Source organism: Aythya ferina (genome assembly GCF_964211825.1).
Source record: "Aythya ferina genome assembly, chromosome: 16".
Taxonomy (NCBI): domain Eukaryota; kingdom Metazoa; phylum Chordata; class Aves; order Anseriformes; family Anatidae; genus Aythya; species Aythya ferina.
This window is the reverse complement of record NC_140315.1, coordinates 2,602,114-2,628,761: the sequence shown is the minus strand read 5'-3', so window position 1 is coordinate 2,628,761 and position 26,648 is coordinate 2,602,114. Positions and strand designations below refer to the sequence as shown.

The 26,648-nt window shown below is 50.1% G+C and overlaps 1 long non-coding RNA gene across 1 annotated transcript in view; it reads right to left on the bottom strand.

Moving 5' to 3' along the window:
* Nucleotides 1-25,836, bottom strand: part of LOC311445786 — a 133,884-nt gene extending 108,048 nt beyond the window's left edge. The window contains exons 1-2 of the long non-coding RNA XR_014698626.1: nucleotides 25,769-25,836; nucleotides 13,836-13,898 (exon numbers count right to left, since the gene is read on the bottom strand). This is a non-coding gene — a long non-coding RNA (uncharacterized lncRNA). The remainder of the gene's footprint in view (nucleotides 1-13,835; nucleotides 13,899-25,768) is intronic.
* Between the last annotated feature and the right edge of the window lie 812 nt (nucleotides 25,837-26,648).

Below are 26,648 nucleotides of genomic sequence, written 5' to 3'. Positions count from 1 at the left end.
TGCGAGTGCCCACCTAGGGGCAGACTGGGGCAGGAGTGGTGAAGGCTGGCCCCGTACCGCTCTGCTCCAGCCACCCCAGAGCCAGAGGAACTGAGGAAAACACCAAAAGAGACAAATGAAGAGAGCACTGCAGCAGCCTATCCATCAGGGATCCTTTAAAGGCATTGATTTCTGGTCTTCAAGAGAGGAAAAGGAAGAGAAAAACGTTTTGAGAGAAAAATAACAGCCCCCAAACCGCAGATTTCAAGCTGCCTGAATTTTCTATGTGTGTTCTGATGGATCCTACAGCAACCCTCACCGCTGCTCCCACCCCATGTCCAGCCCGCAGCATTTCGACCAAGTCCAGCCAAGATCCCGCTGATAGAAACAGCAACCCCAGGCCCTCTGTTTCATTCTTTTTTTTTTACAGGCTCTGAACTGAAAGCTCCAGCTCGTGCAATACCCTAGCCAGATCTCACGTTGCCTCCTTGAGTCCAGCCCTTTTCCTGCTCACCTGCTCCTCCCTCAGCCCAGCAGGAAAAAAACCCACTGAAATAAATCACCCCTGGTCCTATTTAGGACAAAAAACGACTCCTGTGGCTACCAGCTTGGGATATCCACATAGCTCTGCCCTGACCTTACGTGCCTTTGGTTAAAGGGATGTTCCATGGTTAATCCAGCTTAGAGCTGGATTAACTTTTAAAGATACAAAAATGCCCCCAAGCCAAGTAAGGTGATATATTTTTGGCTGGTTGGAACTGGCAGGCTGCCGGGCAGGGCTAGCGAGCATCTAGAGCTTAGGAGAGTTGCTTTTAAACACAAATCCCAATGAAAAAATATAAAAACAACCAAAATAAATTATGTAAGGAAGTAGCCACCAGCAGGTCACACAGCAGGACCTTGTCCTCCAGATCTATTTGTGCTCTGTGAGAAATTCAGCGCAACGCAGAGCTTGGAAGGTGACTCCCAGTTCGAAAGAAGACGAGGGAAAGACAGAGGGGTGGAAAGGGAATTCAGAAGAGGAAAAAAAAAACATATGATGAATAGAAAAACATGTCAGGACTGATGCAAAACCTACTGAAAGTGATGTCAACAGGAGGTTTTTGTTTTCCTCCTTGCAGCAGACATTGGATCTTGCCCCAGAGCAGAGTTTCTGAACACAGCTGCTGTACCGGGGCATCTGCAGCCTGCGCTGGGAGCTGGGAGGTCGCGGGGGCTGCAGCCTCCCCAGGCAGGGACCGCGCCTGGTTCACTGCCTTGCCGCACCGACGATGGCCAGGATCAGTGAAACATGGATTTTCACCTGCATCTGCACCCAGAGAGCTGAAAACCCAGCCTGAGACATCCCTCCCATTCGAAGTAAGGCGCTGAGAGTTACAAACACATTTAGAATATTAACAGTATTAACTTGTGCGGCGCCAGAAAGGTGGATTTCAGCCTATCCCTTAAAACAAACTCTTCGATATTTTAATGTATGCTCCATGTGAAACTCTGCAGATCTCCACCAGCAGATTCCTGCTGACTGCAAAATACACATCCGCTGTGTTTACTCTCATCGCTGCCTGAGGAGGGGATTTATGAGGATGATACCTGCTTGTGACGAGCATACGAGCGGGGAGCTGAGCAGAACAGGCTGGAGAAGACATTAGCACTCATCTCTGCAGACGTCCAATAAAACAGGAACTGTTGAGCCTTTACGGTTTTGCTTGTTTCAATAAAGTTCCATGATCGGTATTAAAAGGAGGTGATTCTTATGCTTTCCCTCTGTTGTCATATACCAAAGTGCATAAGCAAATATTGTCACAAAAGGAGAAAAATTGCCTTTAAATAAGTATCAGGTAAAAAGAAATAGTTAAGCTCTGCCATGAATTATTCAAGCAGCTCCAAATATCTCTTGCCACAAGTAGTGGGACAAGGCCTCAGCTTTCTGCGTGCTGCTGTGTCCTGCCCCAACCCACACCGCAGGTTTTTGCGCTGGGGAAGCTGTGCACGGAGAACTGCACTGCCCTGAGGAAATCCAACAGGGGGGCAATGGCACGTGGGGCAGAATTTGTTCTTCTTCACCTTACAGGTTAGATATACATGTTTTAAAGCCATTCTGTGCCACTGCGACCATTTGGCACGTGCTGCCTCTGTTCCAAGCCTCCTGCTGCACCCGAGGGCTGCACAGCAAACACCACAGGTGATGGGAAGCCGGGGCCCCAAAATTAGAAATGAGGGCTGGGAGCACACACTCCCTTCCAGCCCCGATATAATTAAGAGCGATTCTTCACTCAGATTGCATTTTTGTTACCGTGATACTGACAATTATTGAGATGCACGTGGAAAAGAGTGCTGGCTGCTGGCTACACCTGTGCAAGTCTCTTCGTGCCGCGAGGGCTGCACCACGCAAGCTGCGCAGCAGAAACTGGCACGAAGACAGCAGCGCTTGGACTCGCCTACGTTTTCTAGGGCATCGCATGCAAAGGATGCTGATCACCTGCCCTTTTATTTGGCTTGGGCTGCGGGGAGCAGAGCTTCTCTGACTTTGGCCACAGAATGACTTCACTGCTGTGTGCCCGGCTGAAACCGACCTCGGGGACCTGCATCAGCCGGGGGCTGCAGGCACGGAGCAGCCTCCCCCTGGCACGGCCACTCCACGTGCGGGGGTTTCCCCATCTTCCCTCCTGCTCCTCGTCCTTCCTCAGCTGCCCCTCAACCTCTCTTTTTTTTGTAAGGATTTGGGTCACCTTCCTCACTCCCGCGCTGCCGTGCCCGACGCAGAGCTTTCGTATAATCCCCCAGAGTGGGAACAAATTGGGGATTGATGCTACAGAAAGAGTTACTGCTGCACGGGAATTAAGCTCTTTCCTTCCAGGGGTGCGTGGTGATGGGGATTATGTGAACAAATATTTATACTGTTTCTTTTTGCAGTATTCCGAATGAAAGTTTAGAACATTACAGAGATGCAACCCACATGAACGTATCATTTTTCCTAAATGCACAGGGCAGGGCAGAAATCTTTGCTTTTTGATTCTGTTTCCTTCCTCTTTAAGAAAACAAACAAACAAACAAACAGACGTGACAAAAGCCAACAGTGCTCTGCTGCTCTGAGAGCAACACACATTTGCAGGCGGCCACCGCTTGAGTGTGCGCCTCTGCCTTGCCCGAGGAGCATGTGCCTCGCTCGAGTCCCCACGGTGAGTGGCAGAATCTGCCATATGGAGGTCACCTTGTCCGGGTCCATAAATAGCTCCTCTTCCCAAGCAGGCGAGGGAAGGAGCTAGTGAGAGCAGTGAGAGAGGAGGCTACCTCGCAGCCGTGGCACTGATTGGTGCCAGGGTTACAGCACGCAGAGACTTGTCATGCCAGCAGCAGCGATGCCGTCAATCTGCAGGCGCAGAAGTCACCTAGTTCCACGGCGAAAGCGTGTGCCAGCCAGTTTTTCATTTCAGCTTCCACACAGGGGTTTGGATGCCTTTCAGCTGTTCCGAAAGGAAACTGCAGGGAAGGTGTCCTTGGGGAGCAGGCGGCAGCCCCCAGGCGAAGGGCGGGCGCTGCTTGGGGACAGACCCCGGGCTCCTCAGGGTCAGTCTCACGGGCAGGGGATGGATTTTGATGAGGAGAAGCAGCAGCAGCAGCAAGGAGACCCTGTATGAGCCCCCTGCTGCTGCCAAGAGCTGAGTGCCAGCACAGACCGCTCTCTGTCACCTTGCTGCCATCAGTCGGTCCCCCGGGCTGTGGCAAGGACTTCTCGTCCACGCACCGGCAGCTGAAGGTGGAGAGATCAAGATCTGCACCCTGTGCAGTGAAGCTTTTTGCTTCATTCAGCTCTGGAGATACTGACGACTGTGAAAACGCTGCCGCAGAACTATTTGATAGCCAAGGAGGTGCTCAGCGGGCTGGCAGGTAATTGATCCTGTCATTTAAAAATAGGCTGTCACCTCGCGTGGCACATCAGGCCGACTTTCATGGACCAGAAATCACATGGCTGCATTCCCGCTACAACATCCCCTGGAACAATGTGGAAATAAAGAAAATATTCCAAGAAAAATATGTCCCTGGGTGAATCAAAAATTTAAAGGAGGGCAAAATGGGAAGGGGAGACAATCACGTCCCGTCACACGGGTGATGCTGGCGCTCTCCGTGCTGCCCAAAGCGCTCCCCTCGCGTTAGTCGGGATGGGAAGGGAAGAGCACTCATCCCTCCATGACATCTTTTTGCATCCCACAGGCTGCAAATCCCCGGTTTGATCTCGTTCAGCGTGGAACATCTGACATGCCTCTGATGGGGAGGCTTTACCCGCTCTTATTCCTCCTTCTGATACCCATGACTATAGGAGCGGATGAAAGGGAGGAACAGATGGATGGCTCGCGTGTACGCACTGCAAAGCCTTTATCCTTCGCTAGGTGTTGGTTTTAGCGATGCACGGTATTTTTTAAATAGCCTCTTCTCTTTTTCCTTTTCCCCTTCACAAGTTTTCCTCTGTGTTCCTCCCCTCGGCTGTCTCTTTCCCCCCCTCTCCCATACAAACACTTTGAGCTCGAGTCTTGATACTGAAAAAAACACACCCACCACGGAGCAGCCCTAAGCCAGTGTTTCCTTTGTCCTTGCTCTTTAAAAGCCATAGTTGCTGCTCAGATGAGGTAACAGGCCTCATAACACAAGAAGTATGTTTTTCAGAACTTAATGTCCTCTGCCACAGATGTCGTCTCTGCCAGAGGCTTATTAACACCTCAGAAGAGCAAAGCCCTGCCCACAAAGGGAAGGGAATCTAAAGAAGATACACAAACAAAGGAGGTGAATGTTAAAAGCAGCTAATGAGGGGGAAAAAAAAACCCTCCACCTTCCCATCACGGCACTTCAGAACAAGTAGCATTGCCAAGCACTAAGAACGTGGGGATTAAAGAGACAATTTAGGAAGACTTGATGCGAGGAATGGAAATCTCCTGGAGGACATTAAAAGAACACAGAAGATCAGCGCACATATTTGGGGAAAAGAAGAGAGACCTAAAAAAAAAATAAAATAGACGTACGCATACGGACAACTTTGCAAGGACTAGCAGAAAAGCTAGTTGGAAATAATCAGGTGCATTTATTTTCTGGAAGGGAAATTTAAATTTAAAAGAAAACTGAAGCTGTGCTATGGGAGGGGGACGTGCACAAAGCGGTTTCGTTATCAAAAAACGCTGCGCGTTCAAAGGGACTTGCTGCAAAAGCAACCCTGTTTGTTTACAAACCTTTTTATTTAAAAGCAATCCTCTCAGAAACACCAAGAAGCTCTCCAACAAAATACCCACTTCACTGGCTGGTCTCTCTTGCTGCTTCTGAAATTCCCCTTCTTTCCCCAGCACTACCTTTGGTTTGGTCCCCAGCACGCCGAGGACTCGCAGGGGCCAGCCTCGTGCCCTGGGATGTGGTTTCCCTTCCCTGTCCCATCAGAGAACCCCAGCATCGGGCCAGAGAAATGGATACGGTTGGAAAAGATGGCAAAGAAAAGGGTCTCCTGGTCCTCCTGGAGGCAAGGCAGGAACATGGCGGGGGTCAGGGCCTGGGTGGACTGCTGGTGTGAGACATGAGTGGGTGAAGAGTGATGACGGGGCCCCAAAGATCACCAGAAACAAGCAGCAAGTCCTGATGTCCCAAAGGGCACCGTGCCTGAGACCAGGCAGCACGGACAATAAAATCAGCCCCTGAGATTGTGGTTATTTAAAGAGAGGTTTCGTATGGAAATGATCGGCCCATGGAGGGACCAGCTGGGTGCACACCATGCATAATGCTAAAACTGCTGGCATTTACCCTCGGCAGGGTGCACAGGGGCTGACGGATCACAGAACATGTCACAGGGGTTGAGAAAAGTCCAGGGGCTAAAAAGATTCAAAGGGCACTCAAGGCAGGCCAGCCATGCTCCAGTCTGCAGGAGCTGGGCTCTAAAGGCTTCCCAGTGAGTTACGTGGCATCCACCCCTTCACGGGGACACAAACCCTTAACGTGGGCCTTGTGCTTCTTGCTTTGTGCATAAAAAAGCCACTCCATGAACAGAAACTGTCCTGAACTGCTGCAGGATGGATGGAGGCTGCAGGGAGGTGGGCATCCAGCCACCCAGCCGAGAGGGGCTGGTTCAGCATTGAAGCTGCAAACCCCGATGTCAATAAGGACCCTGGGTGGTGTCATCCCTGTGGTACCCTAATTCTGTGTCAGCCAACAGGGGGGATCCTCATTTTTGGTTCTCGGAGGCTCTGCATGTTACAGGTCCTGTGCGAGGGGGGAGGAGGTGCGTGGAGCCCCAACTTCACCCCTCAGGCGCTGAAGAAATTAATTTTTTTCAAGATACTTCCCCCCCTGTATATGATCCGAGGCCAGCCTTGTGAGCAATCCTTGCTTGTGCGGGGCTGAGCCTGCCTGAAGGATACGATCAGGATCATCCCAAGGGCAGGAGGAGGCAATTTGCCTCAGATGGTGCCGGTTTGGATGGCAGTCAAGGAACCAAATCTTCTGCGGAGATTAACGAGCTCCGCAGGTGCAGGGGAAGAACAGGCTCTCGGAGCACGGGGGAAGAAAAACACACGGTATGGAAAAGTGCCCGCTGCCCAGCTCGCCGGCGAAACTTTTAAACAACTGCCAGTGGGTTTTCTGGAAGGAGGTCAGGAGATGCAGAGGGGTAGAAAGAAAGAAAACAGCAGCCCCCCGCGTCCCGAAGGAAGGATGCGCCGGCTAGCGCTTGGAGATCCGATCTGCCCCCTGCGTGTTGTGCGAGTTGCCTCGCTGGAATCAAAGGCTGGAAACACAATTTGCAAAATAATGCTGGTGGCTGAGCAGCACCACCCCATGTCAGAGCCGCTTCTCACAGTGGGGTTATCTCACCTTTGTCTGCGGGCATAAAATGAATCTTTCTGACCGGAGGGGCCGAGTTATTTGGTGCTACAGAGCCTTGCAGGCGGCCTGATGGCAGAACAGGCTCTACAAAGCATTCCCTGATCCCAACCAGCCTCAGAAAGTGCCTGCAAAACCTTCCTACCCCATGAAGAGCGTATCCAAAGGCGGAGGGGAAACACTGGCTTCCCAGGGAACAGCTTCAAGGGACTAAGTGGGGATGGCAGCAAAAGCGATGTGATGAGAAGGACGAGCTGCCGAGATGATCAGTTCCTGGCGTGATATTCCCCAAACACTCCCGAAGCCTCGCAGCCTCCATATGGCTCAGCAGACACGTACAGTAACGGGATCGTTGGGAACATGCAGTCCTATAGGAAGGGAACGAGAAGCGCAGACGTGGCCGCGTGCTCCTCCACATCATGTTGGGATGGGAGCAAATTCTCCTTCCCACATCATCCTGCCCCGAAGTCCCCTTTGCCCTCCAGACCCTTTGGGGTTCCCATGCAAAGCCCTTGTCTCTCTGTGCTGTCAGCAGAGCAAGGTTTTTAGGGAGCAGAAGCGTGGTGAGTCCCAGTGGTTCCTAGGGATTTTCCCTAGGAGATGTCCTCGTGTGACCGCCCCAGCCCATCCCAGAGCTGCTGGACTCATGGTCTCTGCTGGCCACAGCATTTATTGGTCTTAGGAAGGGTCAGGCCTGTAGAGAGCTCCAGAAAAACTTCTTGGTCATGGTTTGTGAGCACAAAGCCTCCATCCCCAGCCTACTGAGGCTCAACCAGCTGCAGTTGCACTTTCTGAGAGTCTTTTCCAAGGCTGATAACCAGCATCCGCACCACTTTTTTCTCAGTCATCTGCTCTCCAGTTTTGAGAAACTATTTCAGTTCTACAAACCTGGCTTGCCATCTTTTCCTTTCTATGAGGTTTTGGAAGGAAAAAGGATGATTCACCCTTTTTTTTTTATTACTTTTTCCAAGTGGGGGGCTCCTTCACACACGGCTACTTGCTCCTAGCATCCATCGCACCACTCCTGCTGGCACCTGTGGTGTCTTTGATTCATTGTCTTCCCTCACCGAGGGGCTTGTTTATTTTTATTTATTTATTTCACGGGCAGAGCCTAATTCTTGGTTTCCTCGTTAAAACCCCTCAGCCGAGCTCCTCGAGGAGCAAAGCAGTCATATGGAAAGTTAATGAGAAATTCTCACTCCACCCCTGAGGACCGAGGAGGGGATAATTTAGGTAATATTCGGAACCAGCTCTGACCCTTTTTAGACTCCCCGGCACCCTCCACGGGAGGAGGAGGAGGACCCAGCTGCCCTACTTCTCCTTGTCGATGCCACCAGCGCCTGCCTCTGCGTGCACGGCGCTGCTGGCAGGTCCAAGCACTGCCTAGAAGCTGGGGAACCACCTGTGTTTTTATGGCCTTTGGGCAAGAAATGTTCATTTTCAGCACCTTCCTCCGCTGGACACACAGAAAGCTGATGCCTGGCTCTGAAACCTGCTGGATGTGACCGTCTCGTAACGTCCTAATCAGCCGGATGGGCAGGACCGAGCATCCTCTCCCTCTGCCCGGGATGGGTTCTCCCCCTGCTCCGCTCCACTGTGCTTCCCCTGGGAAGCGTTTTGTGATGCTTTGGGTCTCTTGTAAGCCGCCATTCTTCCATTTGGGCAGTCTTTCAACTCCGTGAAAGTTACACGTTGTTTTCATTTCTTCTCAAGTACCTCAGGTCAAAGAAAGACCGGTGGCCGTGGCTTTAAAAGCCTAATAAAGCCTTTCATCCGCAGACCTGCTTGCTGGCGCAAAGTCAGGGAAAACAAACTAAGTCATCGAGTGTTGTTCAAACTGTCAGATCCTTTTCAGCGTGCTCTTCCTGCCAGCCTGTTCGCGTGCGTTTGGGGGCTGGGATGGGGAAACGGGGAGGGGGAGGAAGAAAAAAAAAAAAAGAAAAAAAAAAATCCCGATGGCAGAAAGCCCATGGAACAACTGGCACCTCTCCAGAGCTGCCTCCCCCCGGCCCCCAGCCCGCCTTCGTGGGCACACGGGCGCCTGCCAAGCTGCTCGGCACACGCGCACGAGCGCGCGCACGCAAGGCGCGGGCAACCAAATGACTTCCCGACAACTTTGCTCACAAGTGGCACTCCACTCCCGGCTTGGCACCTCCCGTGTCCCCCCGCGCCCCCGCCTCTCCAGCCTCCCAATGAGCTGGACAGGTTCCAGTGCTTAAAAGCCCATTTAACCACTCCCTTTTGTTTGGGAACGCTAAGCCTTGATCTGATTTTATCGACTCCGCCGCCGCTGCCGTGCCAAGGGGAGGAGGATGCGGAGGGTTTCAGAGGATCCTGCAATGAGCTGAAAAGCTCCGGGAGCCCTTCAAGCTTCGAGAAGGGCTTTGCCCGCTCGGCGGCAGCCCTCGTGCCATTGAGAAGCCCCGGGAGGAGAGCATGTACATTCGCCGGACCACACAGGATGGTTTCTGCTCCGGCTTTTGTGCACGCTCCTCCCTTTAAAAACTTCATTATTGGCACGCTCGGGAGCCGAAAGTCGGTGCCATGGTTGGCTGGCACTGCCTTTTGATGGTTAAATAGTGCTTTATCCTCTGCCTTGTTCAGTGCCGCTATGCCCAGGAAAAGCGGAGCGGCAGGGGTGGGAGGCGAGAACAGGACCTCTGCTCTGCCTGACAATTGTAATTTTCCAGGGTATTGTTCGGAGACATCCCTCTGCAAATGATAAAGCCAGCATGATTACAAAAAAATATATCCTTTTAAAATATGTTTCTCTTTTCCATAAAGCAGGTAAAGGCAGCTGCATTGAGAGCTAATTTCTATCCCTTTGTGCAGTGCAGCATTTGGATGCCCTCTTAAGGATGCCGGGTTTGAAAGTTTCCCTTATCAACATCATTTTTTCTCATAACCCCAGACGAGCTCTTAACATTAGTGACAGCAAGGGCCAGGAAGGCAACATGACAGACAACCAGGCAGACCCGGAGTAACGAGAGCCTCTTCCCCACACCACACCTCCCCTTCCCACGCCATCACTTCTGGAGGCAGCCTGGGAGGAAGGACACGCGGCTCGGCTGCTTATGGCACGGGGAAAGACGTAACCAGAGTCTGCCCACCAAAACCACCTGCCCCAGGGAAGGTTGATTGTTTTGGTGCTTTGGTCCCGTCCTTCGTGTCCATGAGCCCACCAGTCCTGTGCTGCTGCTGCCATGGGGCTGCTGACCCAGGGGATGAATTTAAACGTCCCTATAGCTGCTGGAAATTTGGCTGAGTGAGAACAGTTTCTCGTCTATGCAAATTACAACCATCAAGACTCTGCCCTCACATATCCTGCAATCTGGAGGAAAGAGCCTGCTCCTGCTAGGCACTCACTCAACCATTTTTAACTTTCCAGAGGGCTCTGGCTCTGCCTTCCTCTGCTTTTTTAATTTCCCACCGAAGAAAAAAATAATAATAAAGGAAGTAACGATGTGGTCAACAGAAGGAGCAGCATGTTCGAGGGAGATCCTACCCAAAAGGTGACACAGAAACAGAGACTTAGTGGCATCAGGAATAGCACAGCCTGGAACAATGGCTCTGAAAAACAAATTGCACACAGACACTATCCAAGCAACTGCCTTCGGTCCAAACCAGTCAGATATTTTTGATGTCCTGCAGCTTCAAGAAGGATAACAGGCAGCTGAGTACAAGTGCTGAAGATCACGTTAGCCCTACTGGATTATTCAGGTCATGCTAAACAACAAATTCAGCGGATTAAAAGAGCCCTCGTTCCTGCTGTGCAGTTTTAACAGCCTGCAAGTTACACTGAGGGCTGAGGATGCTATGGACGTTGCATGTCTTGTGCAGCACTTTATAGTCAGACAAGCTCAGCAAGGGGCATCTGCCTTCCTAAAAATTACCATTGACCCATTCCTGTTTAGGAACATTGAGAAACCAATGGACTCACCCAGCAGCTATGTGAAAACCTCTTTGCCAAGCCATGCAGAACTCACTTTTGTGTCTGCAGTGTATCGGCATTGTATTACCATGACAAAACCAAATTACTGCCATTGAGGGAAGCCTTTGCGAGCACAACAGTCCTGCTCGAGTAATAAACTCGTGCGCACAAATGATAGCACAAAGGGGTGGATGTGTAGCTGCTGTGGGACCGCTGGGGTAGCGGTGCAGTGCTGCGGCTTCTTTCTTGCCTTGCCCGAGCCCTTGTCCATGCAGGCATCGGTGCTTCCTGGCATTGCAGTGCTGCTGCCTCGTGTTCATGGTCCTGCCATCGCTGCCAAAGAGTCCCCAGCCACTGCATCACACCCGGGGCTGCTGCGGCACTGCCCCTTCCCTCTTTGGGGTCAGTGAAACCATGGGTGTTCCTGTACGGCGACTGAAGCCACCCACCGTAATTAAGGCTGCGTTTCATTTGAAAAATAATGCTATAATCAGTACAAACAAACGGGCTGCATTGCCTGGGAATGGTGATTCTGAGACAGGTCGGAAGAGAAGCACCCAACTTCCAGCACACGTGCACTGAGCCTCCACCTGCCGAAAACTGCCCTGCACGACATGAGGAAATAAATCCTTTGGTGACCAAGTGAATGAATGATGAACAAAGGAGCCGGTGGTGCCCCTGCTTCGTTTTTCCAACCCCATCCTGCTGAGGCAGGCTGTGTTTGGGGGCTCTGGGTTCTACCAGGGACAGAGCTGTGCAGTTCCCATCCCCATGGGGGGAGCACTGATGGGGTCTCCTCTCCCCCACTGCCCGTGCTGGGAGACTGGTAGGGATTAAATATAGCCAAGGCTTCTGCCTCTGTTACAGCTGGTAGGAATTAGCCTAGACAAGTATGGGAGCTGACAGACAGACACACCTACACGCTGCATGGGGTGGCACAGAGCTGCTTTCCTTAAACTGGGCTAAAAATGAAACCGGCCAGTCCCCGAGCGGGTCAGGACGTGGATGTGAGCGCTGCTAATGGGCTGGCAGGCTCCTTGTGGAGGAAGAAGCTCTCCTGAGATTCAATTAGCAACGCAAGAGAGAAGGAGTTGGTTTAGAGTAAAACACTGAGCCCGTGCATGAGGATTTAGGAGGACAGCTTGCACTAGCACTGACCTCAAACAACAGTTTCAGAGTAGCTTTGACCTTGCAGTCAGCACCTTACGGACCCAGGTCCCACACCAGAAACTGAGAGCAGAGATCCACATGAGAAGCTGATGCCCCTACTTTTCCACCCACAGTTGTTATCTGGCTTAACGTCTGGATGCATCAGCATCTTTAGAAGGCTCTCAGCTAAGAAAGTCACCCCCAAATCTAAACATCACTTCTCATGCTAGGAGGATGCCAGGGTAACAACGTCATCAAGGCTTTTTCACAAAAGTTTGCAGATACCGCTGGGTATTTTTGCAGCTAAAATAAATCACTGTGAGCTCCCACAAGGGCTCCTTGAAGATACAAGATGGCAAAACTGAATGCTCACCACCGGCAGATCAGCAAGCAGATGGAAAAACCACAGTCAGAGGTTGCACCGCGTTTGCTGTTTCTTTAAGTCGCTGATGGATTCACACATGATGCAACTAGACACAACACAGCACTTGCATCTTCCTGCATCAGTGATTCCGCAGACATAGAGCTTCCCACCCTCCTCTTCCCCTTTCCAAAGCCCAGGCACATTTTTGTCTGCAACTGGGTACAATCACGTTCTGCGTACGAGCCCAGCAAAACAAAACATCCCATTTTCAGTTCACAGAGCTGCCATGGCAGAAATAAATATTATTGTGTTTGTTGCGGTTTCCTTTCTCTTTGCTGCCGTTTTGTTTCCCAAAATCATTGTTCTGCCGAGCAGTGTAACAAAACCCATTCTTCCTCATTCAAGATTTCGCAGCTAGCTGCATAGTAGTAGCTGGGTCCTCATTAAAAAGTCAATCCCTCTGAAGCCAAACCCAAACCCAAACCTCTCCAAAACCTCAGCCTCTGGAGAACTTCCTAAATCAGTAAGACAAGTGCCTGGCCTCCTTCCAGTTCCAGCAGGAAGCCACCAAGCACAAGGTTGCTGAAGCACAGCCACGGTTTGCAAGCAGAAGAGAACTCCTTTGGTTCTGCCTCTGCTCAGAGCATGCTACAGCTGAATTTGGGACAGACTAAACCATTTTTCACTCCCAAACTGGGCTCTGACTGCAACTGGTACCAGCACTACTCAGGAAGAACAGCATCAGCTGCCCCTCTGGCTGATGCTCCCTGGATTTGAGAGCAAAACATCCAGAGGTGCAACGGGTACTGCAGCAGTGCTTTGCTTGCAGAAGCACATCGCTGGATGTTGATGAATCAAGCCAGGGGATGAGCCCTCCTTGGAGGAGAAACCTGCTCGAGTTTGGGCTTTAGGATCCTGACATGGACTCACCAAGATCAAGCACTTGGAAGGGCTCCTGACCTCTGTGTGCAAGGGGCAGCTTCAGGAATTAGCATCTATTTTCTTCTTCTCCATCCCTCCTCACTTTGTTTGCATGATCAGGTGGTAATTTTCCTCCCCATCCTTTCCTCTTCCCACCCTATCCGCCAATAACAAAACTACAGATGAGAAAAGACACAACTGCACAAGAGAAGGCATTTTCCACCCACTGCCCTATGCAGCAGCGTGGCAGGTTGTGTGGGTAAGGGTTGGATGGAGGCCGTGCGAGGCAGCGAGCCGAGCTGCCCCTCCATCCTCTGCTCCTGGCTTCACTGAAGGCACCGGGTGTGAAACGGTGCCAGCACCGACCCCGTGCACTTTTCTGAGCAGCCTTTGTGCCGAAGCAGCAGTCGGACCAAACCTGTGCCCTGCGTGTTGTGCTTGCCTTTAATGGGTATCCCCAGAGGGGAATATTCCCTGGTTTTGAATCACTGATAAAAAAAAAAAGCATGGTTTTGTGCAGACACTGGCTGCGTGGCCCAGAGGATGCAGTGCTGTTGCGGGTCGGTGTTAGAATCCATTTAAAGCAGCCTGCCTGGCTGACAGCTTCAGAGTGAAGGAAACATGTTAATCAACACTTACCTTGGATTTTGGCTTGGGGGGTTCTTTTTCCCCAGAGGGGCTGCTTCATGGGGATTTTTGCAGCTAGGAAAAAAAAAGAAAAAAAAAAAAAAAAGGTATTGTAAGAACAAATCAAAAGAAGAAATTACATTAGCATGCCATTTTTAGAAAGCTCTACTTGTTTTATGGATTATTTTGATTTTTGCTTAGCATTACAGCTGATCAGATTAATCTTTGGAAAAGAAATCTTTTTAAGTATATCCTCATTTTTGATGGAAATTGTACGTGCTCTGATGTGAAGCCACTTGCAGGGTTGTTCCTCTCCTCCAGCCCCCTTCCTTCCTCCCCATTTACCATATTGGAAACTGAGGGTGGTCCTGGAGCTGCTCCTTGATATCCCACCATATCCACCTGGTTAGTTTATCACCAAACTCACAGCATGCTTTACACTCCCCAACAGGACAATTAAAACAACTCGAGATTAACAGAAGACGAATTTCCAGGTACCATCAGCCTAGTTTCTAGGACAATTGCCCATACCAGTCAGGGCAAACATCTCCAGTTCTGAACTACTCAACCCAATGTCAAATGCACAGTGACGGAGCTGCGGAGTCCTGACCTTCCTTTTTGTGGGGTATCCCAAAACACCTCTTCTAAGAAAGAGAGCATTCCCCAAATTAATTTGTTGGAAATTCACCGTAAATATTTGTTAACCCACTTCTCCTGCCTCCTCCCTCCTTCCCCAGGAGCTCTTTGTCTCACACCAGCGCTCTGCCGCCCTCGGATCCTACGAGCCCTTCTGCCTCGATGCTTCACGGGCTGAAATGATCCTCACCCGCCCGCCGATGGAGCTGAATTAAAGCAGCCTTCCCCAGTTCATGTATTGAACCATTCCTCTCTCTTCTCTCTGCTCTTGCAGCTACAGTTCCGGATGGATTTCATCTTATTAAAAAAAAACAAAACTAAACTAAAAGGCCCCTAGCCCTGTCCCATCCCCGTCTCTCCCTGCCAGAGCTGCCCCAGGGTGCCCGAGCCGGGTGGGAGCTGCCGAAGACCTCGGAGCCCAAGCCCCCAGCCTTCAACTTCCACATGTGGTCGTGGGTGGCAGATTTCTGCCTTTCACACTTAAAAACTCAGTAGTTCTGCTCGATGGGGAAGGGGCAGCTGGTTAACCTCCTCTTGGGACGTGCAGGATGCAGAGGAGCATTTTTGCACCCCCTGGGGCCACAGCCATCGTGACCATCGGTCACCCCAAAACCTGCCGTCCCCAGCCCTGAGCTCACACACCTGATGTGCTTTTGGTGCCGTTCAGCCCAGGGTAATTGGGAAAATAAAGTTTGCTCCCTCCTGTGCTGCCCTACAACCTCCCTGAAAACCAGCCCTAAATATTCCTGTGTTTTTAGCATCATTGTGAAACCTTTTTCTGCTGATCCTACAAACCCAGGTGCTGCTGCACATCATGGTCCCAGGGTGCAAGACCTGCTGCTACGGGGCAGGAGCACGGCCACCTCTCCCCTGCTCTGCCTTGGGCTGTGACACGAAGAGGCTCCTTCTGCACGTGCTTCTGTGAAACCATGTGCCTGCACCGTGAGCTCAAAATGACACTTCTGAATAATTTAAGATAACGATAATAGAAACATTAAAAAAACTCTTGTAGAGACCAAACCCGATTCCTTTCACAGCTTCTGAATTAGTTTTTCACTTGTAGCCACTTCTGCTCTATCTTAAGAGCTATAAAAAAGCGCGATAGAAGGGAGTATTAAAAATTATTAATGCTTTTTTTTTTTTTTTTTTTTAAAGTACCTATTGCTTAACCTTCTGCAGTTCTTCTATTCCTGGGTTCCCGTGCAGCTTCCATCTGCACACCGAGAGCTTCGCGGAGCCCCTCGCACACTGCAGCCGAGCCCGCTGAGGATGGGCTATTTTGGGCCTTTTCCCCTGCAGCTGTTTTGTTTTGTTCTGCTGGAGACGATGTCACACGAGGTCGGCTTTTTTTTATTATTATTATTTTTGAGCTGTATTTACAAGACAGCATTAACTGTTTGGACTTCCCAGCCCCAAAGTCTTTGCTGGTTTTCTGAATGCAGCGGATTTGTTATTTTTTCTTTGGTTGGTTGGCTTTAATTTTATTTTTAAAGCTGAGAACTGAGTCCAACATCACAGAGCATCTCGCTGTCGGGAATACAGAAGCGTGGGCTGCCCTAGGAGCACAGGACCGGCCCAGCACCTTCTGCCCAGCAGCACCCAGGGGTGTTGGGAGCCGCACTTGGGGTACCCGACCTCACCAAGAGCGAAGAGCCGTGCTCAGCGCTGCGGGACTCCGGTTCCCTGCCTGCACTTCTCCATTGATTTATGGGGCAGCTCATTTCCAGATCCACCTCCTCCAGGAGGAGGAACCTCGCTCGATGTGAATAACCAGCTCCTATATCTCTTAAAGCACTCGCTGCGTCCTTCCAAGGGGGGAATTATGGCGAAGGGCAACGTTTCCCCTCCCTTCGCATGGGGCTGCAAACGAGCGCAGCCGGAGAGCCAGTGCAGTTTTGCTGGGTTTGTTGTCACTTTGTGCTGTTTTAAAGGAAAAAAGTGCAAAGCCCATAACCCAAAGCAGAGCTCGAGGAGGAGGAGGAGGAGGTCCCGCGCCCCACGGCCGCGGCGGGGGCACACAATGGCAGGCACGCACGCCTGCCGCCCATTCAATCTCTCCCTCGCGTCTCTATATCTATATCCACATGCCCTACAAAGGCATATTTTCTACATTAAGCCTATGGATTACTGGCTCAGGCCCTTACAGAAGGAAAAAAAAAAAAAAAAAAAACGTTGCCAAGGCGACGAGCCAGGGGTTGCTATGGCATTTCGGAGGCGAGCAGCTGGGCCAATCCCCGCTCGCTGCGAGCTGGGAAGGCGCAAAGCCCCGAAATTTAATGTCAGCGCCGAGAGGAAGGGAAGCTGTTGAGGCATGCATGATGCTGAGCGTGCGCTTGCTAAATGCGGACAACATGGCCCCCATGATTAGGACCAGCACACTAATGAATATTCATTGGGCTGATTAAAGCAAAGTCAATTAACTACTTGACTGCTTGATTTTTTCCTGGGTTTCAGTCTTCTCTTTTAACCATTTTGCCACTGGGGATGCTCTTGTTCTGCCCTTCATCTCGCTCTTTCCTCCTCTATATTTTCTTACGCTGGCAATTAGGGTTCAGATATTTTTATTTTATTTTTTTTGGTCTTCGTGCCTTTTACTCACAATAACCCATCCCATTCGGATTTTACGGCTTCCTTTATTTCCCCAGTAAATCACGCTCTTCTAGGGTCACCGTCTTCCGCTGCAGCGGTAGGTAAGCCAGAAGGTCACAGATTCCCATCAAGTTTTTAAATCTCACGTGCGATGTAATTCAAAATCCACGGCTAAGCAATAATGCTGATTTTCTACTTCACAGTGGGATTCCCCCCCATCAGCGCAGCCCTTTGTTTTATAACAGAGGGCTGCTGCGAGCCTGGCCGAGGGCTGGGGAATATTTTTTTTATTCTGATTTGTTAGAGCGGGATTTCTTCAGATGGACGACTCAGACCGAATGTTCTAGGAAACCTAAAGGGATCCTAAAATAAAACAACAATTCATTAAAATGGTTTTCAATTCCGAGAGATGTCTTTCTCCCAGCGCAGTAGTGATGTAATGAGGCAGTGATGGGGACTGCATATTTTATAAAGACCATTTTTCAGAATGCGCCTGCAAACTAAGACATGTGATTAAATTAAAAATAAATGAAAAATTGTTGGCCAGAAATCAACATTTGTGAGCTCAGCACTTACAACCTAACCTGGGAAAATACATCCATTTTCATCACGTTCAAATTTCTCCCATTCCTGTATTATGTATACAGGACTTTCAGAGAAAGATGCATTTCTGTGATAGCGAGGAATCTCCTGGAGGGGAGTCATTAGGAGCTGTAAGTAATACCCCAATGGGTAGAGTGGAAAACCTGAACGTAATCACCCAGCACTTGGGCTCGTATCTTTGTCAGCAATTGAAATAAAAAGGTGCCGAGGCAGGCAGAGCCTACAGAGGGAAGGCACGGCGCTGCCTTCCAATGTTGCACGTTCAGTACCCGGTGCAATTCAGTTACATCCAGGCAAACCCAAATTGCCAGTCCTGCTCCCCTCCTCTAAGGAGCAAAAGTCACAATTCGAGGCTGGAGACCCAAATACCTGCCGGTCAAACTGGGGAGGGAAGGGTGGGTTTGAACCAAAAAGATTACAGGGAGAAAAGGAAATAGAAGAGGAATGGAGTGAGGCAGAACATAACCGAATGGGGAACTGAATTATTTTGAACTGCAAGCCAAAAATATATAACCAAATCTCATTCTATAAGCTCTGCAGACACATGGATTTCTCTGTTATTTGGCTGGAGGATGCACTTATTTAGGTTTTCATACTTATATGCTTTTAAAAGCAAATAGTTGCTTTTCCAGCATGCTACTAAAACGTGGAAAACTGAGAACTGCAATATTTTCCCCTGGAAGCTGTGCTGGGGGAGCATTACAAACAGTTCCTCTGCAATCTCGCTGCGTGAGCATCCTCCTTCCGATTAACGCCATTACCCCAACTTTAAATCTTTGCATTTGCAGCCCAATATTTAGCACCTGCTCGGACCCTACACATCGTTCCGATTTCCCCCCACGCCAGATAATGCTGACGGAGGATGAAAACTGCTGGTGCGCGTGTGCCCAGCTCGCGGAGATGCTGCCTTCCTTCCAGGGCTTTGCGTTTCTGCCTTCAAAATCAGCAATCTGCATAGCAACACCGAACTCCACGGGGTTCACGTGTAACTCACCCCAATCTGAGGAGCACCACAACAAACAGTCACCTGTTTACAAATTAAAAGAGCGACAAAAGAAGGGGAAGGGGAGCGTGTTCAGCTGCCACGTTTAATCAAAACAAAACGCGTCGTGGGCTCTTTTTCAAAATCAGACATTTTTGTCTGTGCGCACTGGAAATCTCCTTGCAGTTTAACTGGGGGCAACATGCAAACATTGAGGGGCATGTGCAGAGAAAAGGAGAATGATTTTGTTTAAAAAAAAAAATCAAAACAGAGAATTGGATTCAAATTGTAACTGGGTCACAAACGAAACACAGTCAGCAACCTCGCCGAGGTTTGCCTACAGTAGAGGAAAAATGAGCGGCGACAAAAAACCCCCACGCAAGCTGCCACGCGCCTCAGCAGCCTTTGCAATTCCTGGTCAGGAGAGGCCACAGCACCAGCCGGGCAGGGCGCGCGGGTCAGGATTAAGATGCATTAACAGATTCGTAGGGAGGGAGCGTGCCCAGCACCTGCCCGCAATTTGCCAGTTCTTCCCATCTCCCTTCCCTGCGAATCTAATTCTCTTTTCTACTCAGAGGAAGATTTTAAAAATAATTTAATTCTGGGTCAAATTTGCATCCCTGAGCTGCGAAAAGCATTTTATCTCCGAATCTACACGGGCGTAAGAAGTGCACAATGACTGTGCTCGCATCTGAACGATGCTGCGAAAAAACCCTCAAGGATGTGCATGTGTGTGCATGCATACACACAGGGATAAAGGCTAATAAACAGCACTTAGCTCACGTCTAAGGCACAAGAAACATTCTATCGACTTAAAAAAAATAAAAACGTGAAAACAGAAACCCAAAATTTGCTTCTGCACAGTGGAAATATCCCGACTGCAAGCCCCTCACAGTGAATTCAGGGTTAAGTCTCCGGGTTCCCGTCTGATACTCCCAGCCTTTCATCATGCCTCTATGAATTTTTATTCCATGCACTCGGGGGGAAATTAAGGCTGATGGTGTCAGCACAGGGTTTGGAGCCCCATTTCAACGTTTCTTGTGCTTGGCCTGGTTAATTCAGACCCTTTCGGTTTGATTCCCACCCGTTTAGGTGGAGGGTTTGGGGCTCCCTAATCCGCTGTGGCCGTGCCGTGGTTTCTCGGAGGCTATTTCCCACCCAGCTCCCCCCTGGGCCTCCCTGTGCTCCTTGTGTCAAGGCAGGAGCCATTTTCCTGGGCAGAAGCAGATAAAATCCTTGCCCTTCACCCTTTGCTTCCAGCCCTGCCGAGCCAGGAGGGCCGGGAGCAGCGGCGAGCCCCAAATTTCCCTCTCCTCGCGGTGCAGGAGAAGCCCGGTGCGTTTGCGATTGAACCGTGATGTGTCTGGGATTAAAGCACACACGTTTACAGCCCTGGAGGTGCTAACCAACCAGAAGAGTTATCTAACACACGATACATGTGATTGCTTGAATAATATTACAGCGCACGCCGCGTCCCTTCCTCCCCGCACGCACAGCCTCCCCGCGCACACACATGGTATTTCTAATAGGATCGCTTCCCCCCCTCCCTCCCTCTCCCCCGCTTTCACAATCTGTCGCTCTCCAATCTGCCCACTCTGCTCTATTTTCCCATCCAACATTCCCCCTCCAGCACCTTCCCCTCCTCTGCAGCCCCCGGCCTTGCTCCCTCGATCTTCCCCCTCCCCGGGCGCGCTGCGATGGCATCCGGATTTGGGCTCGGTGGACACTCAGAGCGCTTGGGCCGGTTAAAAGAAAAAGAAAAGAAAACTGCAATTCTTCTCGCTGTAACTAGCACTTAAATATCACAGTGAGCAACTAGCTCTGCTAATAATCCGGTGGCTAAAACCAATTTTTCATAGCGCTGGGCTACGTTGTTAATACCCAAATCTCACTCAGTGCCTTTTATCGGAAACTTTGCAAACAAGTTGGCCGTCGCCAGCTCTGATTTACAGAGGGGAAGGAACAGCAGAGGGAGGAGGAAGGCTCGGTCAGAGCTCCCCAGCAGGCTGGTAGCATAGCCTGAAATAAATTAGGTCTCCTGGGTTCCAGTCCGGTGCCCGAGCCATTAGTCTCTGACTACGAAACAAATGCAGAGAGGCCAGCGAATGCGTAAATTGAAGCAACACTTCACTGTTCTTGTAGTCTGCGGAATAATTACTGGGTGCATATGTAGCTGGAGATGCCTGAGGCTTCGGTGATCCCAGGAAGGTATTTTTCAGATCCAGCTTTTCCTCTAGCCCATCCTGCTGCTCCTCCACGTTGCAGGAACTATTTGCTCTGGCTGCAGTTTGGTCCCAACCAGGCCAGGAGCTGGAAAACGCAGGCCACAGCCACATCCAGCCCAGCAAAGGGGTTGAGGAGTTGAGGGGAAGCACCAGGCTTTAGTCAGGCCTGGCAGGATTATGGAAATAAGTATTTAAATTTCCAGAGAGAACAAGCTTGCAGCCAGCCTATGTGAGCCTATGCACGGACACACGGGGACACACCAAAAGCTCTTCCATGGCACTCGAGGAGGGGAAAGGTGGGGTTTACTCATTGTGTACGGTAAAAACAGTTCTCACAAAGAGGAGAGAAAGGTAAATACATGTATAAATTCCTGTTTTTCTAAGCGGTGTGCCCAATTTATGGTCCTCTCTCTTCTCCATGCTTTGGGGCAGCAGCAATGAGATCTGCATGGGATGGGGGAGGCTGGGCAGGGGCTGGGCTAGGATCCTGCAGCATGGAGAGCCCAGGGGGTTATGACAGTCTGCTCCCTTTTCCTGAGCATAAGAGCACCTACAGCTATGAAAATGAGTGCTGCTGCAAACACAAAACAGTAAAATCAGCAAGAAACTTCTGCCATTCCTGCAGGCCAAGCAAAATCTGCTTTTAAGGCTGCTTTTACATAAAGAAAAAACCCTGAAGCTCCTTAAAAGTCCAGAAGGCATGAATGAAGTTCTTGTTCCCATCCTGGGCTTGCCGGTTCTGCATGGCCTCAGCTCATCCCTCCCCACCTCCTGCATCTTGCTAGGTCAAGGCTGCACCTAGAGGCTGAAGACACCCAGCACAGCTTCCACTTTTATCTCATTCATCTGCAGGAAGCACAAAAATGCTCAGAAAAAAAATTAAAGGTGCAGAAGACCAAATCTCTTCACCTCGTTTTTATTTATTTATTTATTTGTATTTCTGCACATGTGAACTTTTTTTTTCATAAATGATTAATAAATAGGAGTTGGTACAAGTGTAGGCACAACCCTTGGCCGTGTTTGCCCTACATATTTAAAGACCAGATTACTTAAGAGACTTTGTGATCTGAAGTGGCCTGGAGTGAGCTGCATTTTATCTGCTGCAGTGCAAAGATCTTTGATGCAATAGCGTAAGAGAAAAAAAAATGTTTAACCCTCCCAAGTCCTCCCCCCTCAGAAGTTATTTTAGAATAGCCTAGTCTTTGACACGCTACATTTTAAGTTTAAAGCTCCTTGTAGTACCCATGCTCTTCCAGCACACTCAACCTCATCAAAACATGCACAGCTAGTGGCTCTTGTCCTATTTCTCACAAATCTTCCCAAAAAATCTCAAACACGTATGCACCATATCTACTACTACTAATTAGAAGTTCGTCCCTCATCAGGTCAAAGAACTGGCTTGAAATCAGGGTATTAAAAAATTACTGTATTGACCTCCCAACATAGCACTCACTGGAGATTTTGAGGCTTTTCTTGGGACCCGTGAAGCAAGATGGGGATTGTATCACAGAAGCTGGGCTAGTGGTTTAGGCACAGGGTGTGAGATGAGACCCTTAAAGAGAAGGACGAAGTGTCACGAGGCTGCTAAGGTCAGCGTGGTCCACTCAAAGAAAACTGTGAAATTCCTGAATTGAAAAAAAATCCATTTGCATCTCTTTCCTGAGGAATAACAAGCAATTGGAAAGATTATGGGGTATTTTGACAACAAATTTCCTTTAACCTTCAATATAAAATATGGATGTTGAAAAGTAGACATCAAAATATTTCAAATATGGCTCCGTAAACCATTGCTTTTATTCAGTGAAGGCCACAAACGGTTTCCCTGATCCACAAAATTTCTGGTAAAATGGTAATTCAGATTTTCTCGCTGCTGACTGCGAGACCTGGACAAGCAGCTCACTCAGGGACATCCCTTGCTCAGGACTGTGAGGACTGAGCCTCCCGCAAAGATTCCCATGCGCATCCAGGCTCCTGTACCAGGAGGGCACCTCCTTGCCTTGGGCAAGCACAGCTTTGTAGGAGGAACCGAGGCAGAAATCAGCCACCAAAAGGCGTGAAATGTCACAGCCATTTTCAAAAGGGCTCCGAAGCTAAACCCAGGGACTACAGACCTGTGCGTGTGGCTCTTGTAAGCTAGCAAAAAATATTTGCAGTTCTGTGTGCATACAGATCCCTAGGAACTGGAGCAGATCTGGGAGGTATGGCATGCATCCAGTGTAAAGGTGCTGATGCGGTGACTGTGCTTAGATCTCTGAGAAGCTTCTGGCCACTTCCCTCTCTAAAAACTCTTAAAGAAACCAAACTATTGGGGCACAGGAGGGAGCGTCCGCTTCTGGGTTAATAACTGCAGGGCAATAATAATTGTTAATAATAAAGCAGGGCACCCAGAGCCACCCGAAACCTCCACATTTCAGGCTGCAGGGTGCCCACGTGGAGCACCCAGCACCACGCTGTGCCCAGCTCTGAGCTGATGAACCACACTGCGTCCTCCCCCTCCAACCTTCGATGCCACCCAACGAATGCCCCGTGCTGCTCAGCGCCTGCCGAGCACGAAGCCAGCCCTGTGCTGAGCCATCCCCCTTCAACAAGTACAACCTGGAGGCAGAAGGAGCTCTCGAGCACCCTCCTTCCCCGTGCAAACTCGCCGGCGTCCCAGCGGGGCCGCGAGCGCGCGCGTCACCTCTCCGGGAACTTGTTTGTATTCTTGGGAGAATGTTGAAAAATATCTCTGACCCCCAAACATTTACCTTTTGATCGGAGGTTTCCAATGTTGCTGTAGTGTATTAAAGCTGAGATGCTCATAAAAAAACCCTTTGTGTCAACATAGTAAATGACTCTAATTAGGCTGGTGGTGCAATGAAAATGCTTAATTCATTCTGATGAGGCAGAAGGAAGAGCTAAAATGTTTATAGACAATGGGTGAACAGGGAGATATAATGCTGAGTGCCAGCTTTAAATGCAAATTACCGCAGAAATCTTTCCCTCTCCACCATCCCATTCCTCCCCCTTCCTCTCTCTGTCGCCAGCACCACACTGTAATCTCCTAGTGCAGTAATTAGAAGTGAAAGGAGCCACATAGAGGGGCCTCGAAAGGCAACACTAAAGAGAATTACAGAAAAAAAATACCTGCCTTTAATAGAAGACAGCACCATTTTCCAAAGTGCACCACCACCGCAGCACTTAGCGTGGTGGCAGGATCAGAGGGGATCATTTGGAGGGGGATTACTGCGATGGGATGTAAATTTGTTGCCTTGGCCCCCTCGCCTGGACCCGACTCCACCTGCAGCGGCTGCTCGGAGGGCCAGGGCCACTCTGCCTTTTGGAAGAAAACCAGAGCAGCGCTGAGAAGCAAACCTTTTGGAGAAGGCAACTCTCGTGGTGTTTCCTTCTCTCTCCCGAAGTATGGAGCTGCAGGAGGACAAGAGCTGTGTGCTTGAAAAAGGACAGCCTGGAAGCTGCTAAGAGAGTAAAGGTGGAAACCCTACAAGGTCACCCCTGGGGGAGGTTCTCTGCGCGCTTGCAGCATCCCAGCTTCTCTCAGGGGAATTTTTACATTTGGTGAGGAAGAAGAGGGAAGAGAATGAAAGGGCAAAAAAAGGAGGGAGAGAAGATATCCTATACAGACTGACCACTGGCTATCATCCTTTCCTCTTTGAATACGCTCATCTGAAGCCCCTGAAATAGCGTTTCCTTGGGAGTTAAGCTGAAGAAACATTCCCATTGCCAACTGGACTTTCTCACATTTTAGGATCTCTGCTATCAGCACGGACACACACACAGCACCATGCAGATGTGTCTTGAATTTCCACATGCGGAGCCTGAGCTGAAATTGGGGTTTGTCAAATCTTCTGTGGATTAGGCTCCTTCAAGTCCTGCTTCACATCTCTTCCCCACCACCACCAGCACACACATTGCCCCTGGACAGCAGAAGGTCAGAACAGGAGACCAGAGATCTGCCAGTCCCAGACTATGAGACAACCAAACTCCTGGGAAAAAGCTGCTGAAATTACATTCTGGATTGCAACCTATTAACCAAAAATATTGTTTTTCCTCCTAGCAGCTGCGGTTGAGTCAAAGCTTAAGAAGAACAAGAAGGTGCACATGCCCTGGGACACCGCCGACGGATAAGGACTGGATTTTGCCCCCAGGAGCTGGCTGGGGCAGGGGAAGAGGCAGCCATCAGCTGGTGGTTCTGTGGGGACCGTGAGGCTTTGTCTCCCCGCTCTAACACGGTCAGTGGAGAAGGTCCCGCTGGGACTGAACCCCTGGGGAAAGCTGCAGGAGCCCAAGGCGTGCTGCTGGAGGGCAGCGGTCAGCTCCTGCTGCCAGACCACGCTACGTTACCAACTCCCAACCACGCTGGATTTCCTGACTTAAGATATTTCCATCTACTAAAACCACAGGGGTGATGTGTTTTCCCTTCCCCTAAGGAAGGAGGAGAAGCCACATCTCAGAGCCCGCTCTGGGCTCAGCCACGTTTCTGCAGGACCCCTCTCTCCTGCACCACAGGAACGCAGGAGGTCCCACCAAAATCCCTCCTCTGCACACCAACTTCAGGACCCAGCCCTCAGCAGCCCGACACAAACCTGGACGGGGGAAATCACAAGCCTTGCTCAGCTCAGCTCATCCCCAAGAGATGCCCACAGCACCCACAGGACCACCACGAAGCCCCATGGATGGGTAACCCCAGGGGATGCTGCAGGACACAGCGGGCACGGCGTGCCAGCAGCCACCGCTCCCCCGGCCGCGCGGCGAGCTGGAGCATCCCGGCGGCTCTTGCTCTCTCTCCCTCTCTGTGTTTGCTCAGTGAGACAGAAGCAATACCAGTTTGCAGCACAATAAACCATGTAAAGGAAGCATCAATTAACTAGAATACATGGATATAGTATTTAATTAACTGATAGGCTCACAGTTACCGGATGATGTCATGGAAACCTCGAATCTCCCGGGTGCCGCCTCACACATGCCAACTGGGGACTGGAGCCAGTGCAAATCCCGTGCAAAGTTTGAATCCCGACATTTTTAATTAAAAAAAAAAAAAAGAAAAGAAAAAAAGAAAAAGAAAAAAAAAAAGAAAAAAGATTCTGATTCTCTTAAGTACCTTTTAATCGCCATAAACATACGCACGTCCTCAGTGCTGGGGAAGCCCTGGGTGCGATGGGTTTTGGAGCAGGGCGGACAACGGTGCTGCTCACTGCTCAAGGCCACTGCCATCAGCCACGGCTTTGGGGCAGGGAGGATGAAGAATGAGCCCGCAGGGCTCTAAGGGAAAAAAGAGGGTGAAACCATAGCAGATGGGTTTTTCAAGGATACGACGTAATAATACAGTGTATTTACATGGTCTCTCATATGAAGATCTCAAAGCACTTGGGGAAGCCAACCCACAAATATTTTTGGCTGATTTCCCAGCTCCTAATTGATGTTCTCATGCTGAGTCAAGTCTGTAGCTTCTGGTTAGCACCTTTGAGCAGTAACCTGTCCCCATACTGAATCACGTAACCCTCTCCCAGGTTACAAAGCACTATTTTAACACATCTACAGCTGGGGAAACTGAGGCAAGGGGCGGTCAGGGCCCCCTGTCCAGCAGCAAGTGAGCACGGGGGGAAAGAGGTGGTAGTGGGATGGGGAGAGCCCGTGGTGAGCATTTGCTGCCTGTTAGCAAGAGCAGAGAGGGCAGTCCCTAGAGCAGAAGGGACGCATGGGCTGGGCTGGGACTTCTCCTGATCTGTCAGCACCAGCTCAGCCTCCTCAACAACCTGCAGAGACATTCAAAGGTCTCATTCCCAAAGC